Source organism: Bombina bombina, chromosome 5 (assembly GCF_027579735.1).
Source record: "Bombina bombina isolate aBomBom1 chromosome 5, aBomBom1.pri, whole genome shotgun sequence".
Classification (NCBI taxonomy): domain Eukaryota; kingdom Metazoa; phylum Chordata; class Amphibia; order Anura; family Bombinatoridae; genus Bombina; species Bombina bombina.
The window spans coordinates 775259683-775278546 of NC_069503.1; positions in this window are offsets into that span (position 1 = coordinate 775259683).

The following is an 18864-nucleotide window of genomic DNA, read 5'->3' on the forward strand; positions in this document are numbered from 1 at the left end:
AAACATTTTCTTAAGGTAACCTTCTAATTTTTTATCCATTGGATCTGAAAAAGCACAACTGTCCTCAACCGGGATAGTGGTACGCTTTGCTAAAGTAGAAACTGCTCCCTCCACCTTAGGGACTGTCTGCCATAAGTCCCGTGTAGTGGCATCTATTGGAAACATTTTTCTAAATATAGGAGGTGGGGAAAAGGGCACACCGGGCCTATCCCACTCCTTACTAATAATTTCTGTAAGCCTTTTAGGTATTGGAAAAACATCAGTACTCACCGGCACTGCATAGTATTTATCCAGCCTACACAATTTCTCTGGCACTGCAATTGTGTCACAGTCATTCAGAGCAGCTAATACCTCCCCAAGCAATACACGGAGGTTCTCAAGCTTAAATTTAAAATTAGAAATCTCTGAATCAGGTCTCCCCGATTCAGAGACGTCACCCACAGACTGAATCTCTCCGTCCTCAGGTTCTGCATATTGTGACGCAGTATCAGACATGGCTCTTACAGCATCTACGCGCTCTGTATCTCGTCTAACCCCAGAGCTATCGCGCTTGCCTCTCAATTCAGGCAATCTGGATAATACCTCTGACAGGGTATTGTTCATGATTGCAGCCATGTCCTGCAAAGTAATCGCTATGGGCGTCCCTGATGTACTTGGCGCCATATTAGCGTGCACGGAGGCGAAGGGTCCGACACGTGGGGAGAGTTAGTCAGCATAACTTCCCCCTCGACAGACCCCTCTGGTGACAATTCTTTTATAGATAAAGACTGATCTTTACTGTTTAAGGTGAAATCAATACATTTAGTACACATTCTCCTATGGGGCTCCACCATGGCTTTTAAACATAATGAACAAGTATCCTCTGTTTCAGACATGTTTGTACGGACTAGCAATGAGACTAGCAAGCTTGGAAAACACTTTAAAGCAAGTTAACAAGCAATATAAAAAACGTTACTGTGCCTTTAAGAGAAACAAATTTTGACAAAATTTGAAATAACAGTGAATAAAGGCAGTTACACTAACGAAATGTTTATAGTGTATGTAACAAGTCAGCAGAGCATTGCACCCACTTGCAAATGAATGATTAACCCCTTAATACCAAAAACGGAATAATAAATGACAAAAAAGTTTTTAAACACAGTCACAACAACTGCCACAGGCCTACTGTGGTTGTTACCCTCCTCAAACACGACTTTTGAAGCCTTTTGAGCCCTTCAGAGATGTCCTGTATCATGCAGAAGGAAGCTGAGTGTCTCAGTCTGTAATTCTAGCTGCGCAGAAAAGCGCTAAAATAGGCCCCTCCCACTCATATTACAACAGTGGAAAGCCTCAGGAAACTGTTTCTAGGCAAAAATCAAGCCAGCCATGTGGAAAAAAACTAGGCCCCAATAAGTTTTGTCACCAAACATATATAAAAACGATTAACATGCCAGCAAACATTTTATATTACATTTTTATAAGAGTATGTATCTCTGTTAATAAGCCTTATACCAGTCGCTATTAAATCACTGCATTTAGGCTTAACTTACATTAATCCGGTATCAGCAGCATTTTTCTAGCAAATTCCATCCCTAGAAATATGTTAACTGCACATACCTTATTGCAGGAAAACCTGCACGCCATTCCCCCTCTGAAGTTACCTCACTCCTCAGAATATGTGAGAACGGCAGTGGATCTTAGTTACTTCTGCTAAGATCATAGAAATCACAGGCAGATTCTTCTTCTAATGCTGCCTGATATGAAACAGTACACTCCGGTAGCATTTAAAAATAACAAACTTTTGATTGAAGTTAAAAAACTAACTATAATACACCACTCTCCTCTTACTACGTCCATCTTTGTTGAGAGTTGCAAGAGAATGACTGGGTATGGCAGTGAGGGGAGGAGCTATATAGCAGCTCTGCTGTGGGTGATCCTCTTGCAACTTCCTGTTGGGAAGGAGAATATCCCACAAGTAATGGATGATCCGTGGACTGGATACACTTAACAAGAGAAATAAAATTACAAACTAATTTTTATTGATTGTGGAGTAAAAAAATACACTTTTTTTCACATTTTATGCTTTATTTTTAAAACCTGATGAGACATACACATATAATAATGTTATATTTGAAATCTGCTAGGTCTGCTGAAAAAATCAATATATAGTTTGTATAGTTTATTCACACAAACTTTACTTCTAAAAGTGTTTAAATGTGAACTGCAACAAAAAGCTCAAAACTAGCTTAGCACCAAGGTGGGAAATGGCTTAGCAGCCAAAAGGTTAAGGTTGTTCAGTTGAAGGTATCATATGGCTATAATTTTAATAAACAAGAAAAACAGAATTTATGCTTACCTGATAAATTACTTTCTCCAACGGTGTGTCCGGTCCACGGCGTCATCCTTACTTGTGGGAATATTCTCTTCCCCAACAGGAAATGGCAAAGAGCACAGCAAAAGCTGCCCATATAGCCCCTCCTCAGGCTCCGCCCCCCAGTCATTCGACCGACGGTTAGGAGAAAAAAAGGAGAAACTATAGGGTGCCGTGGTGACTGTAGTGTATAGAGAAAGAAAATTATCAAACCTGATTAAAAAAACAGGGCGGGCCGTGGACCGGACACACCGTTGGAGAAAGTAAGCATAAATTCTGTTTTCTCCAACATTGGTGTGTCCGGTCCACAGCGTCATCCTTACTTGTGGGAACCAATACCAAAGCTTTAGGACACGGATGAAGGGAGGGAGCAAATCAGGTTACCTAAACAGAAGGCACCACGGCTTGCAAAACCTTTCTCCCAAAAATAGCCTCCGAAGAAGCATAATTATCGAATTTGTGAAATTTGGCAAAAGTGTGCAGAGAAGACCAAGTCGCTGCCTTACATATCTGATCAACAGAAGCCTCGTTCTTGAAGGCCCATGTGGAAGCCACGGCCCTAGTAGAGTGAGCTGTGATTCGTTCAGGAGGCTGCCGTCCAATCGGATGATGCTTTTCAGCCAGAAAGAAAGAGAGGTAGCAGTAGCTTTTTTTCCTCTCCTCTTACCAGAGTAAACGACAAACAAAGATGAAGTTTGTCTGAAATCCTTTGTTGCGTCTAAATAGAACTTTAAAGCACGGACCACATCTAAATTGTGTAACAAACGTTCCTTCTTTGAAACTGGATTCGGACACAGAGAAGGAACAACTATTTCCTGGTTAATATTCTTGTTGGAAATTACTTTTGGAAGAAAACCAGGTTTTGTGCGCAAAACGACCTTATCTGAATGGAACACCAGATAGGGTGGATCACACTGCAAAGCAGATAATTCAGAAACTCTTCTAGCAGAGGAAATAGCAACCAAAAACAGAACTATCCAAGATAGTAACTTGATATCTATGGAATGTAAAGGTTCAAACGGAACCCCTTGAAGAACTGAAAGAACTAAATTTAAACTCCAAGGAGGAGTCATGGGTCTGTAAACAGGCTTGATTCTGACCAAAGCCTGTACAAAAGCTTGTACATATGGCACAGCTGCCAGGCGTTTGTGTAACAAAACAGATATATTTTTTCCATATTTTATGGTAAATCTTTCTAGTCACAGGCTTTCTGGCTTGGACCAGAGTATCTATCACTGAATTTGAAAACCCACGCTTGGATAAAATCAAGCGTTCAATTTCCAAGCAGTCAGCTGCAGAGAAACTAGATTTGGATGTTCGAATGGACCTTGAACTAGAAGATCCTGTCTCAAAGGTAGCTTCCATGGTGGAGCCGATGACATATTCACCAGGTCTGCATACCAAGTCCTGCGTGGCCACGCAGGAGCTATCAGAATCACCAAGGCCTTCTCCTGTTTGATCCTGGCTACGAGCCTGGGAAGGAGAGGAAACGGTGGAAACGCATAAGCTAGGTTGAACGACCAAGGCGCCACTAATGCATCCACTAGAGTCGCCTTGGGATCCCTGGATCTGGACCCGTAGCAAGGAACTTTTAAGTTCTGACGAGACGCCATCAGATCCAAGTCTGGAATGCCCCATAGTTGAGTTAACTGGGCAAAGACCTCCGGGTGGAGTTCCCACTCCCCCGGATGAAAAGTCTGATGACTCAAATAATCCGCCTCCCAGTTGTCTACTCCTGGGATGTGAATTGCAGATAGATGGCAGGAGTGATCCTCCGCCCATTTGATAATCTTGGATACCTCTCTCATCGCCAAGGAACTCCTTGTTCCTCCCTGATGGTTGATGTAAGCTACAGTCGTCATGTTGTCCGACTGGAATCTTATGAATCCGGCCTTCGCTAGTTGAGGCCAAGCCCGGAGCGCATTGAATATCGCTCTCAGTTCCAGGATGTTTATCGGGAGAAGAGACTCTTCCCGAGACCAAAGGCCCTGAGCTTTCAGGGAGTCCCAGACCGCGCCCCAGCCTAATAGACTGGCGTCGGTCGTGACAATGACCCACTCTGGTCTGCGGAAACTCATTCCCTGAGACAGGTGATCCTGAGTTAACCACCAACGGAGTGAGTCTCTGGTTACCTGATCTACTTGAATCTGGGGAGACAAGTTTGTATAGTCCCCATTCCACTGATTGAGCATGCACAGATGTAATGGTCTTAGATGAATTCAAGCAAAAGGAACTATGTCCATTGCTGCAACCATCAATCCTACTACTTCCATGCACTGAGCAATGGAAGGCTGCAGAATAGAGTGAAGAACTTGACAAGCGTTTAGAAGCTTTGACTTTCAGGAAGATCTTCATTTCTAAAGAATCTATTACTGTTCCCAAAAAGAGAACTCTTGTTGACGGAGACAGGGAACTCTTTTCTACGTTCACCTTCCACCCGTGAGATCTGAGAAAGGCTAGAACAATGTCTGTATGAGCCTTTGCTTTTGAAAGAGACGACGCTTGAATTAGAATGTCGTCTAGATAAGGTGCCACTGCAATGCCCCTCGGTCTTAGAACCGCTAGAAGGGACCCTAGCACCTTTGAGAAGATTCTGGGAGCAGTGGCTAAACCGAACGGAAGAGCCACGAATTGGAAATGTTTGTCCAGAAAGGCGAACCTTAGGAACTGATGATGATCTTTGTGGATAGGAATATGTAGGTACGCATCCTTTAAATCCACGGTAGTCATATATTGACCCTCCTGGATTGTAGGTAAAATTGTTCAAATGGTTTCCATTTTGAACGATGGAACTTTGAGGAATTTGTTTAGAATTTTTAAATCCAGAATTGGTCTGAAAGTTCCCTCTTTTTTGGGAACTACAAACAGGTTTGAGTAAAACCCCTGACCTTGTTCCGCTGTTGGAACTGGGTGTATCACTCCCATCTTTAATAGGTCTCCTACGCAATGTAAGAATGCCTGTCTCTTTATCTGGTCTGAAGATAAGCGAGACATGTGGAACCTTCCCCTTGGAGGAAGTTCTTTGAATTCTAGAAGATAACCCTGAGAGACTATTTCTAGTGCCCAGGGATCCGGAACATCTCTTGCCCAAGCCTGAGCAAAGAGAGAGAGTCTGCCCCCTACTAGATCCGGTCCCGGATCGGGGGCTACCCCTTCATGCTGTCTTGGTAGCAGCAGCAGGCTTCTTGGCCTGTTTACCCTTGTTCCAGCCTTGCATTGGTTTCCAGGCTGGCTTAGCCTGGGAAGCGTTACCCTCTTGTCTAGAGGCTGCAGAGTTAGAAGACGGTCCGCTCCTGAAATTGCGAAAGGAACGAAAATTAGATTTATTCTTAGCCTTGAAAGGCCTATCCTGTGGGAGGGCATGGCCCTTTCCCCCAGTGATGTCTGAAATAATCTCCTTCAATTCTGGCCCAAAAAGGGTCTTACCTTTGAAAGGAATATTAAGCAGTTTTGTCTTGGAAGATACATCCGCCGACCAAGACTTTAGCCAGAGCGCTCTGCGCGCCACAATTGCAAACCCCGAATTTTTCGCCGCTAACCTCGCCAATTGCAAAGCGGCATCTAAAATAAAGGAATTAGCTAACTTAAGTGCGTGAATCCTGTCCATGACTTCCTCATATGGAGTCTCCTTATTGAGCGACTTTTCTAGTTCATCGAACCAAAAACACGCCGCCGTAGTGACAGGAATAATGCACGAAATTGGTTGAAGGAGGAAACCTTGCTGAACAAAAATTTTTTTTTAACCAACCCTCCAATTTTTTATCCATAGGATCTTTGAAAGCACAATTGTCCTCAATGGGAATAGTCGTGCGCTTGGCTAGAGTAGAAACTGCCCCCTCAACCTTAGGGACTGTTTGCCATGCGTCCTTCCTTGGGTCGACCATGGGGAACAGTTTCTTAAATATAGGCGGTGGGACAAAAGGAATGCCTGGTTTCTCCCACTCCTTAGCCACTATGTCCGCCACCCTTTTAGGTATCGGAAAGGCATCAGGGTGCACAGGGACCTCTAGGAATTTGTCAATTTTGCACAATTTTTCTGGAATGACCAAAGAGTCACAATCATCCAGAGTAGTTAGTACCTCCTTAAGTAAGGCGCGGAGGTGCTCTAACTTAAATTTAAATGTCACAACATCAGGTTCTGCCTGTTGAGAAACTCTTCCTGAATCAGAAATTTCTCCCTCCGACAAACCCTCCCTCACTGCCAATTCTGACTGGTGTGAGGGTATGACAGATAAATTATCAACAGCGCACTCTTGCTCTTCCACTGTATTTAAAACTGAGCAATCACGCTTTCTTTGAAATCCTGGCATTTTGGATAAAATATTAGCTATAGGGGGCGGAGTCTGGCCGCGCTGGAAGATGGCCACGCATTAGAAGGGCTCCAGCTCCATTAACTGACAAAACAGCACTATATGGCATAAATTCCAGTTATAAGTACCTGTGAACGGGCTAGATTATCTCCCCTTCATTACACCACTAATTCCCAGCAACAGAACGATGTACAAAGAGAGCAAAGGAATATAACATCAACACAGCACGAACAAGAGGCCTACCTGAGCACCGGAATCTCAGACCAGTGTCAGCGCCATAGCAGCGGGTATACCTACTCAATCAGCAGCGGTAGTGATAAGAGCTGCGAGACTGTCTGGATCCTGATCCACTTTTAACGCCTGACCGCGGCTCAATAGTACAAGCCTCAGAAGCGGAACACTGAACAGATCCTTGCCTACACACGGCACCCCGCCTGCGGTCCTCATAGACGCCATCTTTAGCTGCGGCCTCAGTTTTACTGCTGTGGGGATTCATATACCGCAGGAAAGACGTCTCTCAGGGGCAGCACATGCAAGTCGGAGGTAAGGAGGAGAGGGCAGTTATCGCTAAATCTTAGAATAAGAGACCTGCACCATAAGAGCCTTCCAAGACATACCTTCTATAATAGCTTGCAGTGACGTTGCCAAAAGTGAGTTGCGGGGTTTTGGCGGCCTGTCCCCAAATCTGGAATCAAGTTAACCAATTACCCCCTACCACAAATTAACAACTAAAAGGAGTAGGGAGGCATTCCACAGAGAGTTGTTTTAAAAGCCATAAAATACCTGCAGGGGATGCCTAACAAGAGGCAAAGCAGGGCTGACAAAGCGCTAAATATAAAACCCCTGTCACAATTTTTGAAGCCAGCTGCCACAAGTAAATCAGCAGGTAGAACAGAAATGGCGACTTCACCAACCCCCTCAACAATATCAGATGCTGCCTCTGCATTATACCTGACAAAAGAGGATATTGTTCACTTGTCCTCTAAGGAGGACCTTAAAGACGTTATGCATGAGATCAAATCATTATTTGGGGACCTTAGAAGAGACACAGCAGCACTGGACACTAGAATTTTAAAAATTGAATCTAATGTTAGCAAAGTTTCAACTTCTGTAAAACAGAACACAACTGAGCTGCAACACCACAATGAAAACCTGCAATTCCTAAACGACAAGATTGAAGACCTTGACAACAGAGGTCGCAGGAATAACCTGCGCATACGTGGGGTCTCAGAAACAGTCCCACAGCAGGGGATTGAGGGATATCTACAGGCCTTATTTAGAATTGTTAAAGGGAACCCCTCTGCTCCAGAAATACCGCTAGAAAGAGCACACCGAGCACTTAGACCCAGGCCCCCTAGCAAGGCACCGCCAAGGGACATAATTGTAAAGTTTCTCAGTTTTAAGGATAAAGAAGGGATCATGCAGGAGGCAAGGCGCAAACATCCCATCACCCATGCAGGAGAAGAGATTCAAATCTTTACCGACCTCTCACCAGTTACCCTTCAGAAAAGGAGAGAATTAAGCCACATAACATCTGAACTCAGGTCACATAAGATTCAATATCGCTGGGGGTTTCCTGTCTCCATTATAGCGAACAATAACAATAAAACTGTCATCTTTAGGCCTGGATCAGATGAAAAAGAATTTTTTGAAAACCTGTCCCTACAGTCACCGCCAATGCAGAATCCAAACACAGCCACTGGGACACCTTCATCCCAGTCTTCTTTGGGATAGTTGCTGAACATGGGGAACCACTGGTAATGTACTGCATGTAAAAAATTGATAATAAAGTGCCTCCTGAACTTTCTTCCTTGCAATGACTGTTGACCCACCAGGGAAGAACACCCACTTAGTGGGTCTTGATGTGGACTATAGACATGTTATTTAATACTTGATAATTGTTTGTCACCTTGCTTGTTGTGATTTAAATAGATTAGTTAAGGCTAAGTTTATACGTTTAGTGCCTACACACATAATTTTAGGGTCAGGACGATTAAAGCTGTCTAACCTCAGATTATTATTACTAGCCTGTCTGGAAGCTTCTTGTTGATTTGGAACACAATGCATTATCTTTAGGATAACTAGTCAGCTACCACAGGGAAGAGAGAAGCACTGATCCCCTGGCATAATTATCACCATATTTTACATAAACCACACAATGTAAGAGGGGGGAAATTGCAGAAAGTAGGCCCTAACCACAATAGGATGCTTTATAAAGCAATATTTCTTACATAAAGTTAGACGCCAACTGTGTAGCTTTCAGAGACAATACTCCTTCCCAACTCCAGATAGGCCGTATTTTGGCTGCTTAACAGCTACAGCCTCTTAGCAGGCCCGTTTCATAGGTTTTGTTGCAATTTTATACGCCAATACTCACTGCACTTCAATGAAGTAATTGAAGAGCCAAAGATTTTCTTTTCATAACTTACGTCAGTTATGGGGCCTTTCCCCTTGTTATTGTAATTTATTTACTGTAATTGTATTCAATTCTGATTGAAAATTTGCATTCTCTACATTTATCGGTATAAGAGTGTTTTGTACATAACATTTGCAAATCTCCTTTTTCTTCTCCAACTTCCTAAAACACCCTCTCCCCTTACCACTTACCGCTCTACCTTACCCTATTTTTTTTTTTTTTTTTTTTTAATGCAGCCCAAAGTTAGTAGATTTCAAGACCATGGCATCAATATCACCACAATTAATGCGAAGGGCCTTAATAACCCAGGCAAGCGCTCTATTGCTTTCCGGGAGCTGGCAAAACTGCATAGCCAAATCATTCTCGTTCAAGAGACCCACTTTCAGAGGGGTAAAGAACCGAAATGGCATCATCCAATGTACCCAACGGCCCTGTTTGCCTCGGGGGCGAGCAAAAAAGGGGGGGTAGGTATCATTTTTCACAAGTCAGTCCCCTTTCAACTAACTCAAATAGAGAAGGACCCAGAGGGAAGATATATAATAGCCATAGGCACACTGTATGGACACTATATCACTCTGGCATCAGTTTACTCCCCTAGCCTCTCTCAAGGAAATTTTATTAAAAGAGTTACAAACCTTCTCTTGGAGCACTCCAAGGGAATTACCTTTCTGGCAGGAGATTTCAATCTGGTAGCTAATCCAACTTTAGACACCTCAAGGGGTGTGACCTGCACACCTTCCTCCACAATACATCAGGTAAACTCCTCTCTTAGAGAGTTGGCTTTACATGACACATGGAGAATTTTACAGCCCAGCTCGAGGGATTACTCCTTCTATTCCATCCCTCATAACAGCTACTCGAGGCTAGATTATGTATATACAGATGCCAATGGTCTTTCAATCACACAAAAATGTGATATTGGACATATCACATGGTCAGACCATGCCCCAGTCACATGCTTGGTTCACTGGCCTGACATACCGGTTACAGACTTCACGTGGAAACTTGACGCCACTTTACTAGACGACCCATTAATACTCGAGGACACACGTAAGACACTCAAGGAATATTTTGATTTAAACACTTCTCCATCCACCTCAGCTATGATGCTGTGGGAAGCTCACAAAAGCGTAATACGGGGAACTCTCATTAGGCATAAAGCTATACTGAATAAGCGCTACCAAGTAAAATACACTGAACTACTCACCGCACTACAATCATTAGAAACCTCACATAAGGCAGACCCATTAAACACAGAAAAAAAAAATAAACTACTCACCACTAAGTTGGAGCTAAATAAATACTTAGAAGAAAGGCGCCAAAAGAAAGCACTTTCCATGAGACAGTATTATTACGAGGGAGGAAATAAACCTGGTAGGATTTTGGCTAGATCTATTAAAAAAAGACAATTACAATCATTTATCCACTCCATCAAAACTAAAGAAGGCCACCGCCTCTACAGTAGCTCGCAGATTGCATCTGCGTTTCATAAATATTATCACTCCCTTTACAACATTAAAGAAAACCTAGAGCCCCGGGACGCGGGGCCAACCCAATCCCGAGAGTCTCAAAAAATTTACTCATATCTCAATAACGTCGACTTGCCACTGTTAACCAAGGAAGCCTCGGAATATCTAGACTCTCCACTCACTAAAGAAGAACTAATCTTAGCTATTAAAAACTCCCCGTCAGGTAAGAGCCCAGGCCCTGATGGATTCACAATATCTTATTATAAAAAGTTTACTGAAGAGGTTACAGGACCCCTCTTACAACTGTTCAATAACCTCAGAGAGAACCCACAATTATCCAAGATTCTTCTAGAGGCCCACATAACTGTTATACCTAAGCCTGGTAAGATACCGGAAACACCTGAAAACTTTAGACCCATATCTCTCATTAACACAGACATGAAGCTGCTGGCCAAAATGTTGGCAACTCGCCTCAACAAATACCTCCCAGAATTGATATCTAATGACCAGGTGGGCTTTGTCCCAGGGCGGGAGGCTAAAGATAATACCACCAAAGTTATACAGCTAATCTCCGACGCAAGAGTTACAAAAACCCCTATGGTATTGTTTTCCACGGACGCGGAGAAGGCATTCGACAGGGTCGGATGGCCTTTTCTGCGTCGGGTCATGGAAAAAATGGGATTTGGAGATACCTTTTTGAACACAGTGTTTGCCCTCTATTCAAACCCCAATGCGAGGATTAGGGTGAATGGAACCCTATCTGAAACTTTCCCCATAAATAATGGAACCAGACAGGGCTGTCCCTTGTCCCCGCTTTTATTTGCTCTATCAATAGAGGCTCTGGCCCAAAAAGTTAGGCAGAACCATAACATCACAGAGATAAAAATTGATCACACTGAGTATAAACAGGCATTATATGCCGATGACGTCCTCTACACCATTACGAACGTTGAAACATCCCTCCCTGAGCTACTAACTGAGCTGAAGACATACGGAGAAGCATCTAACTTTCTCCTTAACTTAAGTAAATCAGAATTATTAAACATTAACGCTTGCCCCAAACTCTTACATTCTCTACAAAAAACATACAACATCAAACTCGCCAAAGATAAATTAAAATATTTGGGGATACATCTCACCTCTGATCCTGCAAACCTTTTTAAACATAACTATGAAACTCTTAAGCACAACATCTTGACAGATCTCTCCTCCTGGTCTAATAAGCCCCTCTCATGGTTGGGTAGGGTGGGGGTTATTAAAATGAACGTCCTCCCAAGGATCTTATATATTTTTCAAACAGTACCAATTGCCCTCTCACCTGGGTACCTAAACCAACTCCAAAAGATGATTGAACAGTACGTGTGGGCGAACACTAGACCTCGTCTACCCAGACGCACTATGTACTTGACGAGAGAGAGGGGAGGACTGGGACTTCCTGACTTACAGACATACAGAAACGCTACCATACTACAGAGGATAGTCGCCTGGGCACATAACACAGACCAAAAGGCTTGGATTCACTTAGACAGACAAATTCTCAGGCTAAACAACGTCGGCACACTGGCTTGGGTCCCATCCAATAAGAGACCTAAGTCTGTTCGGGAATACCACCTGTTAACAGAGACTTTTATGGTGTGGGATAGCATTCTAGCTACTACTTCACATATATCCACAAGGCATTCCCCTCTTACACCAGTTGTAGAGAACCCTGACCTCCCCTACCACAGCTTAAGTTACCGTAGGACCAAACCATATGCCCTTAGGGCGGGGTCGATAAAGGGAATAACAGAAAACGGGAACATTTTGCCCCAGGACAGACTGAGAGAAATTCATGCAGACATTTTCCAACAATGGATACACTATAATCAACTAACTCATTACATAAAATCTCATAAAAATAAACAAGATCTGGGGAGAAACTTAACATCATTTGAGACCTTGTGCACCGCAGTATGTGAACCCAAACATCTGATCTCACTAATCTATGGGATTTTGCTCGTTCCCGAGGCAGACAAGCTTCCCACATATACCAATCAATGGCATAGGGAACTCGAATCAGTATATGACCATAGAGATTGGATGAAGGCGTTGCGCCTCATTAAAAAATCTTCGGTATCGGCATACGTTCAAGAGTCCCACTTTAAGCTTTTAGGCAGATGGTATCTCACCCCCGTGAGGCTACACAAAATATTCCACACTCTCAGCCCCACCTGCTGGAGGGGATGTGGCGAGGAAGGCTCTCTGCTCCACATATGGTGGCACTGCCCAAATCTAAGAGACTTTTGGCCAAAGGTGACAGAAGAGATGACTTCTATCCTTAATGTTACTGTCCCAGACTCACCAGAAATACTCTTATACTTGAATTTACCTAAAGCACAAAGTGAAGCTCACCTAGCACTTATGTTGGTGATGATATCTGGGGCTAAAATGCTAATACCCAGACAATGGAAATCAAGGGTCATTCCCACAATTGAGGAATGGCGAACACAGGTGGAGGGGACTCTTCTCATGGAGAGATTCCACTACCTGAAAACGCACAAATTGGAAACTCATGAGTTGATGCTGGCCTTGTGGCACAAAACAATTTAATTAATTAATATTTTTTTTTTTTCTCAGTTACTGTCTTGCCCCATCTTTCCTCCCCCCCCTTTCTCCTTCCCCCCCTTTCTACCCTCTACTTTCTCACTCTTGTGCAGTTAGATTTTCTAGTATCGGATATTGAATATTCACACTTGTAAAGAGAAATACATTTTTCAGTTACCGTCCTCAGAGGAGATCTGCGGGACGAAATCAAGGAAATTTTTGATGTAGAAGATAGTTTGGTTCTAATACTTGTAGCAAAGAATGTTGGTACATCGGAATGTAACCATACTCGTAATCTTTATTTGTATTATGTTTTTCTTACATCAATAAAGCTTTTAAAAAAAAAAAAAAAAAAAAATTAGCTATAGAATTATCCACTACTGCCGTTAATTGTTGCATAGTAAGCATTGGCGCGCTAGATGTACTAGGAGTCGCCTGCGCGGGCATAACTGGTATTAACACAATAGGAGAGGATGATGAACTATCCCCACTACCTTCATTTGAGGAATCATCTTGGGCAACCTTATTAAAAGTGACAGTATTGTCCTTACTTTGTGTGGACGCCATGGCACAATTATCACATACATTTGAAGGGGGGACCACCTTGGCCTCCATACATACATAACATGTTCTATCTGAAGGTACAGACATGTTAGACAGGGTTACACAGGCTATTAATGCAATAAAACCGTTTTTAAACAAAACCGTTACTGTCTCTTTAAATGTTAAACAGAGCACACTTTATTTCTGAATGTATGAAAAACTATGAAGGAAACATCCGATCTTTACCAAATTTGCACCCTAGTGTCTTAATGCCTTAAATGCTTGTAACCCCTTAAATGAGGAAAACGGAGCTGTTTTAACAAAATACAATTTTAAACCCACTACAGTCCCAACCACAGCGTTTGCTGCGGCTTCACCTGTCCTTGGGGGTTATTTGCCACAGAAATAAGCCTTCCAGGAACGTTTTTAATGGCCACCGGACCCTCTCACATGAAGCTGCATGCACTGCATCCAAAAGAAACTGCGCAATTAAGGCGGGAAAATGAGGCTCTGCCTACTAGAGTGAAAGGCCCTTCCTGACTGGGAAAGGTGTCTAAACGACTGCCTGGCGCCTAAAAACGTTACCAATACTTTTCAAGTTCTTAAAAACACTTTAAACCACGTATAAATATCGAATAAAGCAATCGATTTAGCCCACAATAGTGTCAACCAGTATATAGCCCATTAATAAGCCTTCATTCTGTTATGAGTCTAAGAAAATGGCTTACCGATCCCTAAGAGGGAAAATGACAGTCTTCTAGCATTACAAAGTCTTGTTAGAAAATGGACTAGTCATACCTTGAGCAGAAAAGTCTGCAAACTGTTCCCCCCAACTGAAGTTCTCTGGGCTCAACAGTCCTGCGTGGGAACAGCAATTGATTTTAGTTACTGCTGCTAAAATCATACTCCTCTTTTAAACAGAACTCTTCATCCTTTTCTGTTTTAGAGTAAATAGCACAAACCGGCACTATTTTAAAATAACAAACTCTTGATAGAAGAATAAATAACTACTAACACCACATACTCTTCACCATCTCCGTGGAGATGCTACTTGTTCAGAGCGGCAAAGAGAATGACTGGGAGGCGGAGCCTGAGGAGGGGCTATATGGGCAGCTTTTGCTGTGCTCTTTGCCATTTCCTGTTGGGGAAGAGAATATTCCCACAAGTAAGGATGACGCTGTGGACCGGACACACCAATGTTGGAGAAATAGTCCATATAGACACACAGTGTAACTGCCAATATGAATTTACCCGGGTATTATGAAAAATATATAAGTATTCGGATATTCAAATATCCCTGTAAAAGTCCTAATTTGCTTCAATTATTCTAAACCGTTTTGCATAAAGGGATGTTTAGCATTTACATAAATGTACCAATAAACAAGTATACATATCCCATGTAAAGGTATTCGTAATATATTTCAGAAGTCCTCCGAACAGCCTGTCAGCCCAACAAATTAGCCCAAGCTCTTTCTCGTAGCTTTAAGGTATGCAAGGTAAATACACTGGAGACATGTGTTTCCCAGTAGGAGGGGGTCAAAAACAGAATTTATGCTTACCTGATAAATTACTTTCTCCAACGGTGTGTCCGGTCCACGGCGTCATCCTTACTTGTGGGAATATCTCTTCCCCAACAGGAAATGGCAAAGAGTCCCAGCAAAGCTGGCCATATAGTCCCTCCTAGGCTCCGAACACCCCAGTCATTCGACCGACGGACAGGAGGAAAAATATAGGAGAAACCATATGGTACCGTGGTGACTGTAGTTAGAGAAAATAATTCATCAGACCTGATTAAAAAAACAGGGCGGGCCGTGGACCGGACACACCGTTGGAGAAAGTAATTTATCAGGTAAGCATAAATTCTGTTTTCTCCAACATTGGTGTGTCTGGTCCACGGCGTCATCCTTACTTGTGGGAACCAATACCAAAGCTTTACGACACGGATGAAGGGAGGGAGCTAATCAGGTTACCTAAACGGAAGGCACCACGGCTTGCAAAACCTTTCTCCCAAAAATAGCCTCCGAAGAAGCAAAAGTATCAAATTTATAAAATTTGTCAAAAGTGTGCAGTGAAGACCAAGTCGCTGCCTTACATATCTGATCAACAGAAGCCTCGTTCTTGAAGGCCCATGTGGAAGCCAGAGCCCTAGTGGAGTGAGCTGTGATTCTTTCAGGAGGCTGCCGTCCGGCAGTCTCGTAAGCCAATCGGATGATGCTTTTAAGCCAAAAGGAAAGAGAGGTAGAAGTCGCTTTTTGACCTCTCCTTTTACTAGAATAGACGACAAACAGAGAAGATGTTTGTCTGAAATCTTTTGTAGCTTCTAAATAGAATTTTAGAGCACGGACTACGTCCAAATTGTGTAACAAACGTTCCTTCTTTGAAACTGGATTCGGACACAAAGAAGGTACAACTATCTCCTGGTTAATATTTTTGTTAGAAACAACCTTTGGAAGGAAACCAGGCTTAGTACGCAAAACCACCTTATCTGCATGGAACACCAGATAGGGCGGAGAACACTGCAGAGCAGATAACTCTGAAACTCTTCTAGCAGAAGAAATAGCAACCAAAAACAAAACTTTCCAAGATAACAACTTAATATCTATGGAATGTAGAGGTTCAAACGGAACCCCTTGAAGAACTGAAAGAACTAGATTTAAACTCCAGGGAGAAGTCAAAGGTCTGTAAACAGGCTTGATCCTAACCAGAGCCTGAACAAATGCTTGAACATCTGGCATAGCTGCCAATCGTTTGTGTAGTAAGACAGATAAAGCAGAAATCTGTCCCTTTAGAGAACTCGCAGATAATCCTTTATCCAAACCTTCTTGTAGAAAGGAAAGAATCTTAGGAATTTTTACCTTATTCCAAGGGAATCCCTTGGATTCACACCAGAAGATATATCTTTTCCATATTTTATGGTAAATCTTTCTAGTTACCGGTTTTCTGGCCTGAACCAGAGTATCAATCACCGAATCTGAAAACCCACGCTTTCATAGAATCAAGCGTTCAATCTCCAAGCCGTCAGCTGGAGGGAGACCAGATTTGGATGTTCGAATGGACCCTGAACAAGAAGGTCCTGTCTCAAAGGTAGCTTCCATGGTGGAACCGATGACATATTCACCAGGTCTGCATACCAAGTCCTGCGTGGCCACGCAGGAGATATCAAGATCACCGAGACCCTCTCCTGTTTGATCCTGGCTACCAGCCTGGGAATGAGAGGAAACGGTGGGAACACATAAGCTAGGTTGAAGGTCCAAGGCGCTACTAGTGCATCCACTAGAGTCGCCTTGGGATCCCTGGATCTGGACCCGTAGCAAGGAACCTTGAAGTTCTGACGAGACGCCATCAGATCCATGTCTGGAATGCCCCATAATTGAGTCAACTGGACAAAAATCTCCGGGTGGAGTTCCCACTCCCCCGGATGGAATGTCTGACGACTCAGATAATCCGCTTCCCAGTTTTCCACACCTGGGATGTGGATCGCAGATAGATGGCAGGAGTGATTCTCCGCCCATTGTATTATTTTGGTTACTTCTTTCATCGCCAGGGAACTCCTTGTTCCCCCCTGATGATTGATATACGCAACAGTCGTCATGTTGTCTGATTGGAATCTTATGAATCTGGCCTTTGCAAGCTGAGGTCAAGCCCTGAGAGCATTGAATATCGCTCTTAGTTCCAGAATGTTTATCGGGAGAAGAGACTCTTCCCGAGACCATAGTCCCTGAGCTTTCAGGGATTCCCAGACCGCACCCCAGCCCACTAGACTGGCGTCGGTCGTGACAATGACCCACTCTGGTCTGCGGAAGCTCATTCCCTGGGATAGGTGGTCCAGGGATATCCACCAACGGAGTGAATCTCTGGTCTTCTGATCTACTTGAATCACTGGAGACAAGTCTGTATAGTCCCCATTCCACTGTTTCAGCATGCACAGTTGTAATGGTCTTAGATGAATTCGCGCAAAAGGAACTATGTCCATTGCTGCAACCATCAACCCTACTACTTCCATGCACTGAGCTATGGAAGGACGTGGAACAGAATGAAGAACTTGACAAGCGCTTAGAAGTTTTGACTTTCTGACATCTGTCAGAAAGATCCTCATTTCTAAGGAATCTATTATTGTTCCCAGGAAGGGAACTCTTGTTGACGGAGACAGAGAACTTTTTTCTATGTTCACCTTCCATCCGTGAGATCTGAGAAAGGCCAGAACGATGTCTGTATGAGCCTTTGCTTTTGAAAGGGACGACGCTTGTATTAGAATGTCGTCCAAGTATGGTACTACTGCAATGCCCCTCGGTCTTAGAACCGCTAGAAGGGACCCGAGTACCTTTGTGAAAATCCTTGGAGCAGTGGCTAATCCGAATGGGAGGGCCACAAACTGGTAATGTTTGTCCAGAAAGGCGAACCTTAGGAACTGATGATGTTCTTTGTGGATAGGAATATGTAGGTACGCATCCTTTAGATCCACGTTAGTCATAAATTGACCTTCCTGGATAGTGGGTAGAATCGTTCGAATGGTTTTCATTTTGAACGATAGTACCCTGAGAAATTTGTTTAGGATCTTTAAATCCAGAATTGGTCTGAAGGTTCCCTTTTTTTGGGAACTACGAACAGATTTGAGTAAAATCCCATTCCTTGTTCCGTCATTGGAACTGGGTGTATCACTCCCATCTTTAGCAGGTCTTCTACACAATGTAAGAACGCCTGTCTCTTTATTTGGTTTGAGGATAAGTGAGACATGTGGAACCGTCCCCTTGGGGGTAGTTCCTTGAATTCTAGAAGATAACCCTGAGAAACTATTTCTAGCGTCCAGGGATCCTGAACATCTCTTGCCCAAGCCTGAGCAAAGAGAGAGAGTCTGCCCCCCACTAGATCCGGTCCCGGATCGGGGGCTACTCCTTCATGCTGTTTTGTTAGCGGTAGCAGGCTTCTTGGTCTGTTTACCCTTGTTCCAGCCTTGCATCGGTTTCCAGGCTGGTTTGGACTGTGAGGCATTACCCTCTTGCTTAGAGGATGCAGAATTAGAGGCCGGTCCGTTCCTGAAATTACGAAAGGAACGAAAATTAGACTTATTCTTGGCCTTGAAAGGCCTATCTTGTGGGAGGGCGTGGCCCTTTCCCCAAGTGATGAGATAATCTCTTTCAATTCTGGTCCAAAGAGAGTTTTACCCTTGAAGGGAATGTTAAGCAATTTTGTCTT